General features: G+C 44.1%; 1 protein-coding gene and 1 non-coding gene across 5 annotated transcripts in view; both read left to right on the top strand.

The window, feature by feature from the left end:
• Positions 1 to 21,308, top strand: part of MOSMO (modulator of smoothened) — a 63,969-nt gene that overhangs the window by 2,702 nt on the left and 39,959 nt on the right. The gene's annotated exons all lie outside the window — the stretch shown is intronic.
• On the top strand, positions 118 to 224 carry LOC118657111. Its single transcript, XR_004967850.1, has one exon. It is a non-coding gene; the product is annotated as a U6 spliceosomal RNA (small nuclear RNA).

The raw sequence follows: 21,308 nt of genomic DNA, 5'->3' as shown, positions 1-21,308 counted from the left end.
TTGCTCTTGCACTGTGATAAGATGTACCTGAACTTTACCTGGTGTTTGATTGAGTTTGTGTGCTCCTTTGACCTGAGGAAGCAGAGGTAGGCTTGAATTAAAAAAAAATAAAAAATCGTGCTCGCTTCGGCAGCACATATACTAAAATTGGAACGATACAGAGAAGATTAGCATGGCCCCTGCGCAAGGATGACATGCAAATTCGTGAAGCGTTCCATATTAAAAAAAAAAAAATCAGTTCAGAGTTACACCTTCCAAATCCATGAAACATTTACAGGAAGTTCAAGTAAGACCTGAGAAGTGACAGGACTAACTTTATTCTAAGATCTGCACAAAAGTGACTTAACCTTGCAGCAAAAAGTTGTATTGGTCCCCTTTGGTGCATTACATACAGTATTGAAGTTTTTGTGTTTTTTATTGTTTTGTTTTTTTAAAATATATTTTATTGATTTTTTACAGAGAGGAAGAGAGAGGGATAGAGAGTTAGAAACATCAATGAGAGAGAGAAACATCAATCAGCTGCCTCCTGCACACCCCCCACTGGGGATGTGCCCGCAACCACAGTACATGCCCTTGACCGGAAGCGAACCTGGGACCCTTCAGTCCGCAGGCCGATGCTCTATCCACTGAGCTAAACCGGTTAGGGCTTTGTTGATTTCAGAGAGGAAGGAGGAGGGAGAGATACAAGCATCAATGATGAGAGAATCATTGATCAGCTGCCTCCTGCACACCCCCCACTAGGGATGGAGCTCACAACTCTGGCATGTGACCTCCTGGTACATATATCAACGCTCAACCACTGAGCCACACCTGCTGGGATTTCCTGTGATTTTTTTGAATGGACAAAGTATTTTGAAAGTAGAATTCTGGAGCCAAAAGATTCTGCAGAATGTAGTTGGAGAACCACTGCAGTGAATTACTAAGGCAAAGCTTTAGGATTCTAATCTGAACTTCATCACTTCCTAGTTCTGTGACTTTGGGCAAGATACTTAGCCTCTCCTTCCTCCATAAAATAGGAATAATAATCGTACCCATGTCATTGGGTTTTTGTGATTAATTGAGTTAATGCATGTAAAACATTTAAAACAGTACCTGACACATGTAAGTGCTCAGTAAACGTTAAGTGTCATTGCCCTCGCTGGTGTGACTCAGTTCGTTGGACATCGTCTGTGCACCAAAAGGTTGCTGGTTTGACACCAGGTCAGGGTGCATGCCCAGGTTGTGAGCTCAATCCCTAGGAGGGGCATGCAGGAGTCAGTCTATCGATGTCCCCCTCTCACATCAATATTTCTCTTTCTCTTTCTCTCTGAAAATCAATAAACTATTCTTTTTCTTAAAAAGTTAGGTATTGTTGTGTTGCTGTGACAGCTTATAAAAACAGATATCAGGATCCCAGTTTTGAAATTAAAACTCAGAACTTGTTACTTGTTCTTGGAAATAAGGAAACATCAAGAATAACAAGTCACATAAATTGTCTTCTCTCTTGGTTTTGCACTTCATTCCCATATGGTTCCTCCTCTTTCAGTCTCTCATCTTCTTATTCTAGTCTCTCTACTTCTCAGATTCTATTTGAACTATCACAAAAGGGAATGAAATATTCAAAAAACTTAGAGAATAACTTTCTAAAATCGCAGCTCATAAACTATATTGCCATAAGATTATGGACCATGCTTCTTCTGATAGAGTTTTTAATTTGTTTATCAGAAAGTACATTCCTTTTATTTTCATCTGTATATGGTAACACTTCCTGAGCTTGTTCTAATAGCTTGTAGATTATGCACAAATTTTTGAAGATATAATGAAACAAATAGATATTACGCGGATGTCTGGGGAAAGAAAGTACATGGTTAGAGCACTTTAGTAAGGACTCACAACAGTTTCTACTAATGTAATAGAAAACCTAAACTAGCAGGTAAATGTAATGACAATTACATAATTCTGCTGTGCTGAGATCAAATTACTTCTGGTGGCAGGAACTCAACATACTTGGCAATATTTTTCATTTTACAAGTATATAGTGCTTTATTGTTTTTGAAGCAATTTTATAGTGATGATTTTATTTCCTAGGCTTATTTTTGGCCACTGTAAACTACTCATTTCCACATTTTCTCCACATATCAATGCTTTGCATATGAGGTTTGAGTTTCAGTGTTGCAAAAACTCACTTCAAATACCTCTTTAGGCCCTGGCCATAGTGGCTCAGTTGGCTGGAGCATTATCCTGTACACCAAAAGGTCACAGGTTCTGGTCAGGGCACATACCTAAGTTGCAGGTTCGATCCCTGGTCGGGGCACATAGGGGAGGTACCGATTGATGTTTCTCTCTCTCTCCAGTTGAGGATTTAAAAAAAAAAAATCTCAAGAAAACAATACCTCTTCATTGAACTATTGCCTGGATCTTATTTATACATGCCTTAAGTGAGGTTAAATTTTAATTAATCTGGCTGAAATATTTCCAGATTACAGAATTGGGAAAGAAGGAGATTTGGGTTTCAGTCTTAATGTGATGTCCTTTGCTTTGTATAAGTCCATTAACCTCACTGTCACTGGTTTCTTATCCCTAAAGAGAGAAACATTTTTAGTGAAAAAGAAATTTTTATTGAATTAATTTTAACAAGATCGACAGTTAAGCAAAGCTTCTTCTGATAATTGTGGATGATCTAGAGATGCCTTTCTTTTGAGGCATCATCCCTTCGCAGCAAGGATTTCAGTGACCACTTAGGGCTATATTATCCTAGCACAGTGGCCGGCAAACTCATTAGTCAACAGAGCCAAATATCAACAGCACGATTGAAATTTCTTTTGAGAGCCAAATTTTTTAAACTTAAACTATATAGGTAGGTACATTGTTATTAACTTAATTAGGGTACTCCTAAACTGGCCTTTGCTAAAAACGTCCTCAATCTGAGGGGTCGACCTCAGCGAACGTACCCCCACTTCTTCTAACGCCACTTCTTCAAAATAGACTCGCCCAGGCCGAAAACCGACTTCTGCGCATGGGCCACGAAGTTTCAATCACACTGTACGTGCGCGCCCGCACGTGGTATTTTGTGGAAGAGCCACACTCTAGGGGCCAAAGAGCCGCATGTGGCTCGCGAGCCTCGGTTTGCCAACCACTGTCCTAGACAGATTTGCTTAGTGTTCTTTATGAAGATTTCTAAATGCTTCCCCAAAGTTTCCAGTACACGAAGGCACGTCTCCCTTATATCTAATCAAAAATTTTATCTCTAGAATTGGTTATTCTACCCACATTGTCATCCGTCTGTTTATTCATGAAATTATTTTCACTTTTGTTCTTTTTAAAATTGCTTAGACTGAATGTTGGAGTATTTAAGGGTCTCAATGACTGCTACCCCCTTCCCTGCTTGTATTCTGAACTAACTGGGGGGGGGGGGGATAAAATAGGAGTCAAAGCGTTACTGTCTGTAGACAAGCAGCTTCCTCTTACTGGACCTCAAAAATGAGCAGATTTAATGATCCAATCCCAGGCAAGACTGGGGACCTGCCTTATAAGATTTCCAGTATACTGGTCCCAAGGGCAAAAAGTTGGACCACATAGGCGTAGGTTTTGTTTTGTTGTTGTTTTTTTAATCCTAAACTGCCAGTCACATGAAGTCATTCCTCCTGACCTGGGAACCATTGAGTAAAGGAATACAGGACACTCCCTTCCCACCCCACACTTCCATCAGAAATAGGAAGAAAGCGTTATCTGTTTGAAACCAGATGGTTGACATTTTGTGAGGAATTGTTTTCCTTTTCAAGTATAAAGATTGGTGGGTGCTTGGGGAGGAGGTCATTTCCCATGTTGTTACCTACTACCCTCTCCACAGGACATCTGGGCGAGTCTCAGATAGGGGACTGTGATGCTTGACATCTAGCACATAAGAGTTCAAGATCTAGCCCTTGTGAGTGGCTTAGTTCAGCCGTGGGCAAACTACGGCCCGCGGGCCGGATCCGGCCCATTTGAAATGAATAAAACTAAAAAAAAAAAAGACCGTACCCTTTTATGTAATGATGTTTACTTTGAATTTATATTAGTTCACACAAACACTCCATCCATGCTTTTGTTCCAGCCCTCCGGTCCAATTTAAGAACCCATTGTGGCCCTCGAGTCAAAAAGTTTGCCCACCCCTGGCTTAGTTGGTTGGACTATCGTCCTGTGCACCAAAAGGTTGCAGGTTGGATCCCTAGTCGGGGAGTGTAAGGGAGGCAACTGATCAGTGTTTCTCTCTCTCTCCCCCTCCCCCTTCCTCTCTCTCTAAAATCAATAAAAACATATCCTCTAATAAGGATTTTTAAAAAGTTCAAGAGCTACAAGTAGATCCTGGCGTACAAATTGAAGGTCCTTGGTTCAAAACATTAAAATTACAAGCTACCCATGCAAACCTATTTATTAAATGCGAGCAAATTATTAACTAACTAGTGACCTGGTGCATGGATTCATGCACATCAAAAGGAAATTAATTAAAAGGTGGCCAGCGGGCAGGACTGGGAGAGATGGGCCAGACATGCTGGACACACCCTGAAGCCAACCTCCTGTGATCCCTCCCCAGTGTCAGTGGAGTGAGTGGGGTCCCTCCGGCAGATGGGGTCCCTCAGCCTGGCCTGCAGGGATTGGGCTGAAACGGGCTCTCCAACATCCCCTGAGGGGTCCCGGAGTGAAAGAGGGCACTCTGCAAAGTTGCTGTCATACAGGGTGTGGAACACAAATGCAAGTGTGCAGTAAACTAGATTTGGGGCCAACAGTGCCCTAGCAACAACATAATCCACGGCCGAAGGTGGAATTGTGCGGCCCTGCGAAGAATTTGGCTCCCTCTTCTCTGGTTTCGGGGTGTGTCACCCGAGAATCGCCGCTGCCAAGTCACTGCAGCTTGGCAGCCCCTGCATTGAGCATCTGCTCCCTGGTGGTCAGTGTGCATCATAGCGACCAGTCAGACAGTAGGAGGGACACTTAGCATATTAACCTTTATATATATAGATAAGCCTTTTCATCTGAACTGTGACAACTTCAATGATCACGAAAGGGCTTTAGTGTAACATCAGTTGTTAAACAAGCCAACCCATCTAGAACATTGTTTTGTTAATCACTTTGGACATGACTTGTAGAAAAGGCCAGAATTTGGTTACTAAGATGGCAAAATCTTGACATTGTGTTCTCCTTAACAGTGGGGCCTTGACTTACGAGTTTAATTCATTCCAAGACCGAGCTCGTTAAGGAGCTCCTTAACTCAAATTACTCTATCCACTCAATGCAAAAAATCAGCTGAGAGACAGGTGGTATCTCAAAAAACTCATTAGTCGGGACACCAGTAAATCAAGGCCCCACTGTATATTGAAAAGTATTAACAAGATTTCTTTAATGGCCTTTGAGTCTTTTTTTAAAGTAAAGTTTCTTTTTTAAACAAGCTTTAGTGAGATAAAATTCACATAATCCTAAAATACAAAAAAGTGTGCAATTCAGTGGCCATAGAGTTGTGCCATCATCACCACACTCAATCTTAGAACATTTTGGTACCCCAGAAAGAAACCCTATGTCCTTTAGCCATCCCTCCAACCTCCTCGTCAACCACCAATCTGTCTCTGTGAATTTGCCTATCCTGGGCATCTTATATAATAAAAGGGCAATTTGCAAATTGTCCCCTCCACCGGGAGTTTGACCAGCGGGCGGGGGCGGTCCGCCAATCACCCCAGGCCCCTCCCCCCAGCCGGCCCCACCTCCAGTAGGCCCCCCATTTTGATCAGGGGCGGGGCTGGCTGGCCAACCTCCTGCGTTCCCTCCCCCCAGCTGGCCCGGCCAATTGGCCCCGATTGGGGTGGGCCAGCTGGACCCCACCTGTGCACCAATTTGTGCACCAGGCCTCTAGTTTCATATAAATGGAATTATACCACACTAGAGGCCCAATGCACAAAATTCGTGCAAGAGTAGGCCTTCCTTCCCCCGGCTGCCGGCACTTGTGGGGAAGCATGGGACTTGGTTGGAAGGTCTGTAAGGAGATTCTCTGAAAGGTTGGGGGCCTCGGAGGGGACCTTGCCAAAGGTGGCAGCCCCTGCCTTGACTTTTCCAAACAAGTCCAATCCCCCAGGGTGTTTTGCTAGAATTTCTATGTTTAGTCTTTAAGAACTGACCTTGTAGAAGCATATACTTTCTCAAGGACGCTTACCCTGCTGATTGTATCTAGAGATTAATTTGACTTCAAGCTGTTGTTACAATAAAAGCCAACGAGGCAAACGAACAGGACTGCTTTTATGACTAAAGTAAAAGAGTCCCTTAGCCCTCTCTTACACAGAAACCTGTGTTGGAGTAATCTGTTCATCTGTTGCTCAGGGTCTGCTGGTCAGCCCTGGCAGGCACTGGCTTCCCTCTGACACTCAGGACCTGGGCTTTCCTCCGGTTGCCAACAGGCACCCGGGACCCAGGCTTCCCTCGCAGCTTCGGCTTTCTCTGGAAGGTTGCCCAGAAGGATGTCCATTCTAATTAGCATGTTACGCTTTTATTATTATAGAAGTGGTCCTTTGTGACTGGCTTCATTTACTCAGTGTGCTTTATTATTTTAAATTTTTAAATTTTATTTTAATTTATTCTTTTAATCTTTATTGTTCAGATTATTACAGATGTTCCTCTTTCCTCCCCCATAGCTCCCCTCCACCCGGTTCCCACCCCATCCCAGACCCTTGCCCCTCCCCCCCACGTGCCTCGTCCATAGGTGTAAATTCTTTGTCCAATCTCTTCCCGCATCCCTCACGCCCCTTTCCCCCCAAGAATTGTCATTCCGCTCCCTTTCCATGCCCCTGATTCTATTACATTCACCAATTTATTCTGTTCATCAGATTTTTTATTCATTTGATTTTTAGATTCACTTGTTGATAGAAATGTCTTTGTTGTCACTTTGTTGTTCATAATTTTTCTTTTTTTTTTTTTTTTTTTTTTTTTTTTTTAATTAAATCTTTATTGTTCAGATTATTGCATTTGTTCCTCTTTTTTTTTTCCCCCCATAACTCCCCTCCTCCCAGTTCCTGCCCCACCCTCCGCCCTCACTCCCCACCCACTGTCCTCATCCATAGGTGCACTATTTTTGTCCAGTCTCTTCCCGCATCTCCCACACCCCTTTCCCCCCCAAGAATAGTCAGTCCATTCCCTTTCTATGTCCCTGATTCTATTATAATCACCAGTTCATTCTGTTCATCAGATTATTTATTCACTTGATTCTTAGATTCACTTGTTGATAGATGCATATTTGTTGTTCATAAATTGTATCTTTACCTTTTTCTTCCTCTTCCTCTTCTTAAAGGATACCTTTCAGCATTTCATATAATCCTGGTTTGGTGGTGATGAACTCCTTTAGCTTTTCCTTATCTGTGAAGCTCTTTATCTGACCTTCAATTCTGAATGATAGCTTTGCTGGATAAAGTAATCTTGGTTGTAGGTTCTTGGTATTCATCACTTTGAATATTTCTTGCCACTCCCTTCTGGCCTGCAAAGTTTCTGTTGAGAAATCAGCTGACAGTCGTATGGGTATTCCCTTGTAGGTAACTGAGTTTCTTTCTCTTGCTGTTTTTAAGAGTCTCTCTTTATCTTTTGCTCTTGGCATTTTAATGATGATGTGTCTTGGTGTGGTCCTCTTTGGATTCCTTTTGTTTGGGGTTCTCCGCGCTTCTTGGACCTGTAAGTCCATTTCTTTCACCAGGTGGGGGAAGTTTTCTGTCATTATTTCTTCAAATAGGTTTTCAATATCTTGCTCTCTCTCATCTTCTGGCACCCCTATAATTCTGATGTTGGTACGCTTGAAGCTGTCCCAGAGGCTCCTTACACTATCCTCGCATTTTTGGATTCTTTTTTCATTTTGCTTTTCCGGTTGGGTGTTTTTTGCTTCCTCACATTTCAAATCATTGACTTGATTCTTGCGCTCCTCTGGTCTGCTGTCGGGAGTCTGTATAATATTCGTTATTTCAGTCCGTGTATGCTTAATTTCTAGCTGGTTCCCCAATATAAGATCGAGGGTCTCATTAGTTTTCTTGTAGATCTCATTAAGTTTATCGGCGGCTTCTAAACAGTTCTTGAGAGACCTTAAAAGTGTGGTTCTGAACTCTATATCTTCCATTGACAATTTTGTCCTGTTTCTTTGTCTCCGCATTTTGTTATGCTTCCTTGGTGCACCCCCTAGTGGTCTTTGTGCGCAGTCTTATAGTTAAATCTTGATTGTTGTAGCTAATTCCAGGGAGGGTTTGACCTCCAGGCCAGGTGGCTATGAGAATCAGCTGTGTCAGCAGTGAGAGAACTTCTGTCCTCTAGGGAGGTGCTAATCTAGCCTTTGCCTGAGGCTATCCGGCAAATGCCTGTGTGCAGGGCTTGGGCGGGGCGGGTCGCACAGGATCAACAGGGTGGGTTGGAGAGAGCAGTTATGGCGGCTCTCAGTCCTGTCCCCAGGGGCTCTGCCTCTCAGAGTCCCAGCACCCGCTGCAAAGCTCAGAGAGAAAGCTGCACTCGCTCTGACCAAAGCCAGACAGTCCCGCTTCTCCCGTTTGAGTCTGGGTCCCTAAAGACTCGCCCGGATCTGGAGCTCAGAGTCTGCGACTCCCTCCCGATTGAAAACGCCAACCGCGCCCTCCACCGCCAGCCCGCTCCGCGCACTCCGCACCTCAGAATTTGACTTCAGCACTGCGCCTCCTCTGAGTGTCCGTATGCGTTTCTCTTTCCTCCTAGTTGTAGGACTTCCACTCAGCCGGCGTTCCTGTGGTTCTGGGTGATGTCCCTTCCGTTTTTTGGTTTCACTTTTGAAGTAGTTTTTCAAAGCAGCAAACTCCGGCGTTAACCTATGCCGCCATCTTGGTTCTCTCCATAATTTTTCTTTACCTTTTTCTTCTTCCTCTTCTTTTTTTAAAAATATTTTTAATTGAATTTTTACAGAGAGGAAGGGAGAGGGACAGAGAGTTAGAAACATCGATGAGAGAGAAACATCGATCAGCTGCCTCCTGCACACTCTCCACTGCATATGTGCCCGCAATCAAGGTACATGCTCTTGACCGGTATCGAACCTGGGACCCTTCAGTCCACAGGCCGACGCTCTATCCACTGAGCCAAACTGGTCAGGGTTTCTTCCTCTTCTTAAAGAATATCCTTCAGCATTTCATGTAAGACTGGTTTGGTGGTGATGAACTCCTTTAGCTTGTTCTTACCTGTGAAGCTCTGTATCTGACTTTCAATTCTAAATGATAGCTTTGCTGGGTAGAGTAATCTTGCTGGTATTCATCACTTTGAATATTTCTTGCCACTCCCTTCTGGCCTGCCTAGTTTCTGTTGAGAAAGCAGCTGACAGTCGTATGTGTTCTTTCTTGTAGGTAGGTAACTGTTTTTCTCTTGCTGCTTTTAAGATTCTCTCTTTGTCTTTTGCCCTTGACATTTAATTATGATGTGTCTTGTTTTCCAAACAAGTCCAATCCCCCAGGGTGTTTTGCTAGAATTTCCATGTTTAGTCTTTAAGAACTGACCTTGTAGAAGCATATACTTTCTCAAGGAAAAACTCTAATCCTCTTTGGATTCCTCTTGTTTGGGGTTCTCTGCGCTTCCTGGACTTGTGAGTCTATTTCACCAGATAAAGGAAGTTTTCTGTCATTATTTCTTCAAATAGGTTTTCAATATCTTACTCTCTCTCTTCTTCTGGCACCCCCATAATTTGGATGTTGATATGTTTGAAGTTGTCCCAGAGGCTCCTTACACTCTCTTCATGTTTTTGGATTCGTTTTTCTTTTTTGCTCTTTTGGTTGGGTATTTTTTGCTTTCTTGTACTTCAAATCTTTGACTTGATTCTTGGGATCTTCTAGTCTACGTCGAATCTTTGTATCCTTGAGTTGATAGAGTGGCCTTGTGTGGTAGGTGTCCTATAGGGCCCAGTGGCTCAACCTCCCCAGTCACCTGAGCTGGACACTCTTGGTGCACCCCTTTGTGGGCTGTGTGCAGAATCTTGTTGTAGTTAAGCCTTGATTGCTGTTGGTATCACTGGGAGGAATTGACCTCCCGGCCAATTGGCTGTGAGGAGCATCTGTGTCTACAGTGGAAGAGCTGCTGTGCTGGAGACACCCTTATGGGGCAGGACTTGCTTCAGTGGGGCTTTGGTGCTCACTGAGTCTGCCCCTTGAGTGTGTCACTTCTGGATGTGAAGAGTTGTAATCTGAATGGTCTCACACTGACCACTGGGTAGACTGGCTCTTGGATCTCCAAGGAGGTGCAAAGTCAGCCACTGCCTGTGGTCGCCCAGCAGGAGTTACAGAGAGATCTGCAGATTACTCTTGTTTGTATTGGGTTTGGAAGTGCCCAGACGAGGCCCAGCTGTGTGGCAAGGCAGGCTGCGGCTGCCAGATTGATTGCTCTGGGGCTTCCTGACCCAGCTGCTGCCTGTTTCATAGGTTTTTAGGCTGAGAAAGGACAGGCCATTCATATGCAAAAGCTGTTGTTCACAGCTTGGGTGGGGTTGTAAATTGGGTGGGGCGGGGTCTCAGGGAATCACCAGGGCCAAGCAATCACCCATGCCTTCCAGTCAGCCCTGCACCTGAGAGTTCCCCGTGCAGGAACAATGACCACTGTGAAACACATGAGATAGTTGTTTCTTTGTAGAAACTTGGAAAATAGCACAGCTAAATTTGGTTTTGTTTATGGAATAACATTTCTTCTGGTTGTCCTTCTGAAAAAAGCTGCCCTTGAATTCCTGTCCCGATGCCAGACAGTCCAGTTTCTCCCCATAATGGTGTGGGTCCCCCGAGTCTGGCCTGGAACTGGAGTTCAGAGCAAGCGGGAGTTTGTATCTCCCTCCCGATTAAAAAAGCAGCGCACCTAGGTGCCAGTCTGTTCCACGCCTCCACACCTTCTACCAATTTCAATGTGCTTTCTTCTTTACCTCTTTAGTTGTAGAACTTCCACTCAGCCAGCTTTCCTGCAGTTCTGGATGATAGTTGTTCTGTCTTTTAGTTGTAATTCTGATGTGGTTGTGAGAGGCAGCAAGTACAGGTGTTTACCTATGCTGCCGTCTTGGTTCCCTAGCATAATGTTTTCAAGATTCATCTCTATTATAGCAAGTATCAGTATTTATTTATTGCCATATAATATGGCTATACCACATTTTATTTATCCATTCATCAGTTGATGAGCATTTGGGCCAAGAATTTCTTTTACTTTCAAGAATAGCACTTTTCCATAATAATAAAGTGTTAAAGATATCAACTAAGAACTTTGACCAAAAATTCAGAGACTAGTCAGTGTTCTTTTAGTGTTCACAAGACATACTTAAACTTGAAATCTGTCATGATACTGTAAATATATCAGTATAGACCAGATTTTCCAACATAAGATTAGATTTCCTGAACACGCAGTTACTTTCAGAAGTCATCTCTTTTTACTGTTATCAACAGAGATGTAGCCATTTCAGGATGAAGGGTATAATTTAGTAGGCCTAAAAGTTTTGGAGAAGGGGAATTTGGGACCAAGAACACGGACAGAAGCCATAAGTAAATGGACATCACTAAAAGGAAGGAAATGCATCAAAAGAAATTACAGAGTTATGACTGCTGTTGCACTTATTAGCCTGACTAAGCTTCTTGAATCCTTTGTCAGTTGGCTCCCAGAGTCCCTTTCAAAGCTGTCATAGTAATAGTCACATAGTCTATCAGTCCTCCACTGTTGAGCTTAGTGTGGTCTAAAGCAATGTTGTTGTTTCACTCCTTTTCCTGATAAATACTGGGTTTGTATTGGAGTTGCAATGGAAGAAAATGGTCCTGTGGGATTTGGAGTCTGATATACCTACCTAGATTTGATTTCTTGGATTCCTTTTTTATGAACTTTATGATTTGGGGCATGTAATTTGATTTCTCAGCTATAAAGTGAGGATGACTTATTTATCTAAAAGGGTGATTGTGAGAAAATAAAAATTAGGAATTAGCACATGGTCTAATACATAGTAAGTGCTCAAATCTTAGTTATAATCCTATCTAATAATAGACAAACATGGTAATTAACCGTACCTCCAACACACTTCCCATTGGCTAATCAGGGAGATATGCAAATTAACTGCCAACTAAGATGGCGGCCAGCAGCCAGGAAGCTGAAGCGAACAGGAGGCTTGCTTGCTCCATTGATGGAGGAAGCCAAGGTTCCCCGCCTGCCGCTGTCGGCCTCTGAGCTGCACTCTAAGAAACAGTGTTGCAATTATAGAAGCTAAACAAACCCCAGAAACCTGCTTTCAGCCAGCCGGGCTTCATAGCTGGAGCTGCAACAGTGTTTCAATTATAGAACCCAAACAAACCCAGAGACCTGCTTTCAGCAGCCGAGGTCTCAGAGCTGGAGCCGAGCCTCAGAGCTAAAGCCGGCTCTCAGTTCCAGTGACAGCCATAGAAGGTAAATAAATCCCAGAATAAAAAAAAGAAAAAGAAAAAAAGGAGAGGTTGGGAGCTTCAGTCACCCACCAGCCTGAAAATGGCCCTCAGCCCCTCACCCAGGCTGGCCAGGCACCCAAGTGGGACCCCCACCCTGATCCGGGACACCTCAGGGCAAACCAGCCGGCCCCGACCCGTGCACCAGGCCTCTATCCTATATAGTAAAAGGGTAATATGCAAACTGACCCTAACAGCAGAGTGACTGGGAATGACTGGTCACTATGACACACACTGACCACCAGGGGGCAGACGCTCAATGCAGGAGTTGTCCTCTCGTGGTCAGGGCGCTCTCACATGGGAGGAGCTCTGCTCAGCCACAAGCCAGGCTGATGGCTGCCAGTACAGCGGTGGTGGTGGGAGCCTCTCCTGCCTCCTCAGCAGCACTAAGGATGTCCAACTGCAGTTTAGGCCTGCTCCCGGCTGGCAAGTGGACATCCCCCGAGGGCTGCCGGGCTGCCAGGCTGCCAGAGGGATGTCTGATTGCCATCTTAGGCCCAATCCCCCCAGGGAGCAGGCCTAAGCCAGCAAGTGGTCATCCCCTGAGAGGTCCCAGACTGTGAGAGGGCACAGGCCGGGCTGAGGGGACCACCCCCCCCCCCGCCATGTGCACAAATTTTTGTGCACCGGGCCTCTAGTTATTATATAAAAGATCAAATATCTGAATTTTAAAGCATTTCCCTTTTGTATTATTTGTTGTATTTATTTACCTGTGTCTTGCCTTGCTCTAAAAAGAGATTTCGGGCAACATGGGGTGTGTGTATTTGAATACTTCTGAAGCCCAGCTGGGTCCAGTCTGGGAAGAGAGACTGAAAAGTCAGTTATGATGGAATGTGGTGGTAATGTAAACCTATTGGGACACATATAAGTAACAGATCCCAGGAATGCATCGGGATTATGCTTCTGGAACAGATTGAAGAGGTTTCTTTAGTGAAAGGTGGCCTAGCATGCTGGAAAGGGCACCCAGATTTTGGGGTAAAACCAACTGTAGTGAAGTCCTAGTTCTACTTACTAGCCATGTAATTAATCTTGGGAGGGTTACAGTTGATGGTTTTTTCATTAATAGAAATCACATCATCAAACTAAATTAATACCTCTTTCAGTACTTCGTTGTTGTTGTTATTAATCCTCATCTGAGGATATTGATTTTTTAAGAGAGGGAGGGAGAAAGAGAAACATTCATGTGAGAGAGAATGATTGGTTGCCTCCCTCACATTCTATCTCCCCTCTCCTGCCCCTCCCCCCCTCCTGCCCTTGCCCCCACCCCCGCCAACCTGGGGATCAAACCTGCAACCCAGGTAGGTGCCCTTGCCTGGGAATTAAACCCGATACCCTCCAGTGTACAGGCCAACGCTCTAACCACTGACACGCACTGGTCAGAGCCTTCTTTCAGTACTTTCAATTATAAATGCAGATTCAGATCCCAACTTTTTGTTCTCCGATAAGTTAAAGAGTAAAATAAACACAGTGAATTGTGTAAATCATTTAGTTTAGAAATTATTTTTAAAGGAGTACACGTAAGAGCAAATGGTGTATTAAGCTTTACAGTTGGAGTATCAAGAGTCATTTAACTAGTCTCACCTCAAAGACTGAAAATAAGTTTGAAACACATGAGATAGTTGTTTCTTTGTAGAAACTTGGAAAATAGCACAGCTAAATTTGGTTTTGCTTATGGAATAACATTTCTTCTAGTTGTCATTATCTTCTGTAATGTAATTGTATTTGTTTGGTGTTGTTTTTTTAAAATATATTTTATTGATCTTTTTCAGAGGGGAAAGGAGAGGGATAGAGAGTTAGAAACATCGATGCGAGAGAAACATCGATCAGCTGCCTCCTGCACATTCCCTACTGGGTATGTGCCCACAACCAAGGTACATTCCCTTGACCAGAATCAAACCTGGGACCCTTGAGTCTGCAGGCTGATGCTCTATCCACTGAGCCAAACTGGTTAGGGCTGTATTAGTTTTTGTGTTTTTTTTCCATATCCCAATTCATTGCTTGTGTAAACAGTGGGCCACATTGCATAATCCTTTAGGGGAAGTTTAGATATAATGCAGTATTACTGTTTATGATATGGTTATTGTTGAATTATAAATAGGAGTATAAATCATGCAACTTGAATGGATAATTATTTAGTTACCATATTTTATATCCTCTAAATAACTCAGATTAGGTTATGCTGTGACAGCAGTGACAGTATCTATCTATCTGTCTAGCTAGCTAGCTAGCTACACTAATAAAAGACAAAGATGCTAATTGACCGTACCTTCGCTTCACCCAAGCCACGCCCAACACCAATCAGAGCAACCATATGCAAATTAACCCAACCAAGTTGGCAGCTGGTAGCCACGGAACTGGAACAAGCAGGAGGCTTAGTTACCCTGGCAATGGAGGAAGCCAAGCTTCCCGCCTGCTCTGGCTGGCTATGGCCTCCGCAAAAGGCAACAAAGTTTCAATTATAGAAGACAAATAAATCCCAGATACCTGCTTCCAGCCAGCCTCCACTGGGAGCTTGGGTGGCTGGGGGCTGTGGCCAGCCTGAAAACAGCCATCAGCCCCTCACCCAAGATGGCCACACCCTCATGGGGTAAGGGTCCCTGGTGGGGGGCGTGGCCAGCCTGCAGACAGCCATCAGCCCCTCACCCAGGATGGCCAGGCACCCCAGGGGGGACCCCTACCCTGAAGGGGCTGTGGCCAGCCTGCAAACAGCCATCAGTCCCTCACCTAGGATGGCCATACCCTCATGGGGTGAGGGTCCCCACTGGGCTGCAAACAGCCATCAGCCCCTCACCCAGACTGGTCAGTCACCCCAGCGGGGATCCTCACCCTGAAGAGGGTGTGGCCAGCCTGAAAAGGGCCCTCAGCCCCTCACCCAGGCTGGCCAGGCACCCCAGCGGGGACCCTCACCCTGAAGGGGGTGTGGCCAGTCTGAAAACAGCCCTCAGCCCCTCACCCAGGCTGGCCAGGCACCCCAGCAGGACCCCCACCCTTATCCGGGACACCCTTCAGGGCAAACCAGCCGGCCCCCACCCATGCACCAGGCCTCTATCCTATATAATAAAAGGGTAATATGCAAATTGATCCTAACAGCAGAGTGACTGGGAATCACTGGTCACTATGACACACACTGACCACCAGGGGGCACACGCTCAATGCAGGAGCTGCCCCCTTGTGGTCAGTGCACTCCCACAGGGGGAGCTTTGCTCAGCCACAAACCAGGCTGATGGCTGCCAGTACAGCGGTGGTGGTGGGAGCCTTTCCCGCCTCCTCAGCAGCACTAAGGATGTCTGACTGCAGCTAGGCCTGCTCCCTGCTGGCAAGTGGACATCCCCCGAGGGCTCCCGTGCTGCCAGAGGGATGTCTGACTGCCAGCTTAGGCCCAATCCCCCTGGGGAGAAGGCCTAAGCCAGCAGGTGGTCATCCTCTGAGGGGTCCCATACTGCGAGAGGGCACAGGCCGGGCTGAGGGACCCTCCCAAGTGCACAAATTTTTGTGTACGGGGTCTCTAGTATATATATATATATAAAAGGATAATATGCAGAGTGTCCCCTGGGGAGTTCCACCGGGAGACTGGGAGTTCAATCGCTCGCTATGATGTGTGCCGACCACCAGGGGGCCGCACGGAACAAAGGAAGGCTGCTGGCTGGGTGGCAGCTGGAAGGCCCTGATTGGCCTTGATTGCCAGCCAGTCCTAGGAACCCTACCCGTGCACAAATTTCGTGCCCTGGGCCTCTAGTATAGGTATAAATTTCATATTTATAGCTTTACATTTATATGATGATTTATGTAAACATGACATATCTTTTTTCCTTGTCAGAATGATTTATTTTCAAGTTCTGGAGAACAATCGATCAGTTCCTCCTATTTGGGCCAGACCCAGGATCAAACTTGCATTTTTCCCCCCAAGTACTCCTTAGAATTCTCAGCCAAAGTAACAATTAACAGTTAACTGCTAAAAAATGTAATACTTAACAAAAGCTGATACAGTTAGTAACAAGGGGTTGGGTGTAGTGGCTACATTATTTCATTCACAGACTGATGAAAAAGTAATATTGAGAAAAGCTATTGTTGAAATACTAGAGAGGTTTGATAAGAGTCATAAGGGAACCTAAGGGTCTTTGAATATCAATGTCCCTAAAAGTAAATATCTGGATAAAAATCACTCTTCAGTAATATACCTTCGTAAACTCTACTATGTCTCATTAGCTGCAAATAACAGAGAAGAGAATCCTCACCAAATAAATATGCCTTACCAAATGAGCAGGTAGGATGTGATGTTCCTTTGAGATTTATTGCTTTGGAGTTGACAAAATAAAGAAACATATGGGTTTGGGGATTCCTGTTAATAAAATTTAAATGTATTTGTGAGTATATACCAACCAACTTGTACAGTTAAGTTTCTCTGTTTGACTCCAATTCAGTCAGGAAACTGACATTTCTTTGATTCACTGCTCTATTTCTTCCCTTTTATTTTTAAAAATTTTTAATTTTAATTATAATTGACATTCTGTTATTTTGTTTTAGCTTTAGGTGTACAGCATAGTGGTTGCTCTTTATTTGTTTTTGTTTTAATTAAGAAAATTAAAGACACACACTTTTTTGTGTGTCTCCATACTAGCTTTGCTATAAATAAAAGGTCACATTTGGCATTTTGACACTTGATGTTGTGTATATTGAGCAAAAAGGCAGCTGTTGACTTCTAATATAGATCTATTCAACTAGGGACCATATACTACTATCATTAGAGATTAAACAGGAGTAAAGAAAAATGCAGTTGCTTGGGTCAAGTAAGAAAATGGGAGAGCAAAATTTCACTAGTCTCTCCATTTGTGGTGTATTCACAGTAAGTTATTTACCTGAGACACTGTTGAGTCCATTTTCAACTATAATACTAGAAGTTCTTCTTTTAAAAAGAGGGGAGGGGGCCTTTGTTCACCCTGGCAGGTGGCTCAGTCAGAGCATTGTCCTGTACACCAAAAGGTTGCGGGTTTGATCCCGGGTCTGGCCCAAATAGGAGGAACTGATCGATCGTTCTCTTTCTCTCACTCTCTCTTTCTCTCTCCCCCTTACCCCCTCTCCCTCCCTGCCTCTCTCTCAAGTCAATAAAAAGCATATTCTTGGGTGAGGATTAAAAAAAAAAGATAGGATAGAGAAACAAAGATGGCGGCATAGGTAAAAACTGGAAATTGCTGCCTCCCACAACAACTTCAAAAATACAACGAAAAGACAAAACGGACATCATCCAGAACTACAGGAAGGCTGGCTGAGGGGAAATTCTACAACTAGAAGGAAAAAGAAAAGCACACTGAGACTCAGAGGAGCTGCGGAAGTAAAGTGCAGAGGTACGGAGGCTCGAGCATGTGCGGAAAGGGGCGGGTACCTGAGGATGCGGCTGTCTTTTTGAATCGGGAGAGAGTCACAAGCTCCCAACTGCTCTGAACTCCGGTTCCAGGAAGTCTCTAGGGACCCAGGACTCATACGGGGAGAAACTGGACTGTCTGGCAGCAGGCAGAACTCGGAACCTGAGGGCGGCTTTCCCTCAGAGGTGCTTGCAGCAATTACTGGGACACTGAGACGCGCGCGGCCCCTTAGGGCAGGGCTGAGGATTCGCCATAGCTGCTGGCTCCGCCCTTTCATTCCCTGAGACCCCTCCCCACCCAGACTGCGGCAAAGGCTTTTGCATATGAATGCCCTGGCCCTTTGCAACCTGAAAATTACCTAACAAATTGCAGCTGGGCCAGAGAGACCCAGAACATCCAAAAGAAGGCCCAAGGCCCCACATCAGCTTGCATTGCTTCACAGCTGGGCCTCATCTGGGCACCTCCAAACTCCAAAAAAGGAAGGGGAATCTGCAGTTCTCTTCTTAGCTCCTGCTGGGTAACCTCAGACAGAGGCTAAATTAGCACCTCCTTAGATCCAAGAGCCAGTGTACCCAGTGGTCAGAGTGGGACCATCCAGATTACAACTCCTCAGATTCATAAGGGACACACTCAGGGGTCATACTCAGTGAGCACCAAAGCCCCACTGAAGCAAGTCTTGCCCCAGAAGGGTGTCTTCAGCACAGAAGTTCTCCCACTGCAGACACAGCTGATTCTCACTGCCAATTGCCTGGAGGTCAATTCCTCCCAGTGATCCTACAACAACCAAGGCATAACTACAACAAGACTGTGCACAAAGCCCACAAGGGGGTGTTCACCTCAGGTAACTGGGGAGGCTGAGCCACTGGGCCCTATAGGACACCTACCACACAAAGCCACTCTACCAACACACGGAAGCATAAAAAATGTGGAGACAAAGAAACAGGTCACAAATGACAGAAATGGAGGACAGCAAATGACTGGATATAGAGTTCAAGGCCACGTTTATAAGGTTTTTCAAGAATTTTATGGAAACCGCCGATAAATTTAGTGAGACCCTGGAGGATATGAAAAAAGACCAACTAGAAATTAAGCATACACTGACTGAAATAAAGAATAATATACAGAGATCCAACAGCAGACAAGAGGATCCCAAGAATCAAGTAAAAGATTTGAAATACGAAGAAACAAAAAATACCCAACCAAAAAAGAAAAAAGAAAAAAGAATCCAAACATATGAAGATAGTGTAAGGAGCCTCTGGGACAACTTCAAGCGTACCAACATCAGAATTATAGGGGTACCAGAAGAAGAGAGAGAGCAAGATATTGAAAACCTATTTGAAGAAATAATGACAGAAAACTTCCCCTGCCTGGTGAAAGAAATAGACTTACAACTTCAGGAAGCTCAGAGAACCCCAAACAAAAGGAATCCAAAGAGGACTACACCAAGACACATCATAATTAAAATGCCAAGAGCAAAAGACAGAGAATCTTAAAAGCTGCAAGAGAAAGACAGTCAGTTACCTACAAGGGAGTACCCATACGACTGTCAGCTGATTTCTCAACAGAAACCTTGCAGGCCAGAAGGGAGTGGCAAGAAATATTTAAAGTGATGAACAGCAAGAACCTACAACCAAGATTACTTTATCCAGCAAAGCTATCATTCAGAATTGAAGGTCAGATAAAGAGCTTCACAGATAAGAAAAAGCTAAAGGAGTTCATCACCACCAAACCAGCATTATATGAAATGCTGAAAGGTATTCTTTAAGAAGAGGAAGAAGAAAAAGGAACTCTTACCATTTACCACAGCATGGATGGAACTGGAGAGCATTATGCTAAGTGAAATAAGCCAGTCAGAGAAGGATAAACACCACATGATCTCACTCATTTGTGGAATATAATGAACAACATAAACTGATGAACGAGGACTGATCCAGAGACGGAGAGGCATTGATTGGACTGTCAGGCCTTGGAGGGAAGGTAGGTGAGGGTGGGGGTAAGGGGGAAAGATCAACCAAAGGACTTATATGTAAGCATATAGGCCTAACCAATGGACACGGACAACAGGGGGGTGAGGGCATGAGCGGGGGGGGGGGGGGGGGTAGGGGGTAACGTGGGGATAATGATACATATGTAATATCTTAATCAATAAAAAATATATATATATATAAAAAGATAGGCTTTATTCAGATTAGTTCTGCTAGTCAAACCACTAACTTCAAAGTCAGAAATCTCTAAGGCCATTTCATTTATGAACACTTCACTTATGAAGTGCTATTCATTTTGATAAAATAAATCTTTAATTTACTATGAGTATTCCTTAAATCTCCCCATAGGAATTCCCTATACCATGGGACATTATTCCAGACAATCTCACAACAAATGCTTATTGAAGTCGTCTTTAAAGAACTGTACTGAATACTCTGAGGGCTGCATTTTAGCAAATGAAAAAGTATTTTCTCTCTGAGGAACTTGTGTTTGGTAATGTAAAGCTATACTAGTATACATATGAAGTAAGTGTCATATATGCGGTGAAACTACTTTCTGCTCAGGTGGTTAAGGCGGAGGTAAAATTTGAGCTTAATAGTTGTTATACTTAATAACGAGTTTTAAGTGATTAGGAAGGCTTGTTCTTGAAGGTTGAATGGCATGAGTAAAAGTGTATAGAAGGCAGGGAAGTTTCTATTCTAGTCTATACGTATGTATACATTGCTGCTAAGTTTATCTCTCTGAAGGATGAATATACAGTGGGGCCTTGACTTAAGAGTGTCCCGACTAACGAGTTTTTTGAGATACGAGCCGTCTCTCGGCCGATTTTTTGCTTTGAGTTGCGAGCTAAAATTCGGGTTACGAGCCAGCTTCAGATACCCCACCGCTAGTTGTCCCAGCGAACGTCACAGTGAACGCCACAACATCAGCCCAGCATCACGTGTCTCACTCGTTCACAATTGATTTGACATACGAGTAATTTGAGTTACGAGTTCCGTCATGGAACGAATTAAACTCGTAAGTCAAGGCCCCACTGTAGTAATAATTACAAATACTCCTATAGCATTTGTTTTTATGATACTTTACCAGGCACTTTACATGTATTAAGTAATTTAATCCTCATAGCATCCCTATAAATGATAAGTGCTGTTATTAGTTCCACAGTGATACAGAGAAGTTAAGTAACTTGCCCAAGGTCACTCAGCTGGTAAGTGGAAGAGCCGACACTTGAATCCAGGAAGTCTAGCTTCAGAGTCCTGACTCACTGTGTGTGCTTGTACCAGGAACCACTCTGCATCTTCCACAGAGCAAGAGGCACTCAAGGGTCTTCACAATATGGCTGTAGCTTACCTTTCCAACTTTAGCTCCTACTTTTTTTTCCTACATGGATGTACATTCTAGCTCCTCTGCGTTACTACTTTCTTTTTAGAATTTTTATTCATTTTTTAGAGAGAGAGGAAGGTAGAGGGATAGAGAGAGATGCATTGATGTGAGAGCAGAACATTGATAGGCTGCCTCCTGCATGCCCCCTATCAGGCATCCAGCC

Source organism: Myotis myotis, unplaced genomic scaffold (assembly GCF_014108235.1).
Source record: "Myotis myotis isolate mMyoMyo1 unplaced genomic scaffold, mMyoMyo1.p scaffold_m19_p_5, whole genome shotgun sequence".
NCBI lineage: Eukaryota > Metazoa > Chordata > Mammalia > Chiroptera > Vespertilionidae > Myotis > Myotis myotis.
Note: the sequence above shows the minus strand (reverse complement) of the source record. Positions and strands in the feature narration are given on the sequence as shown.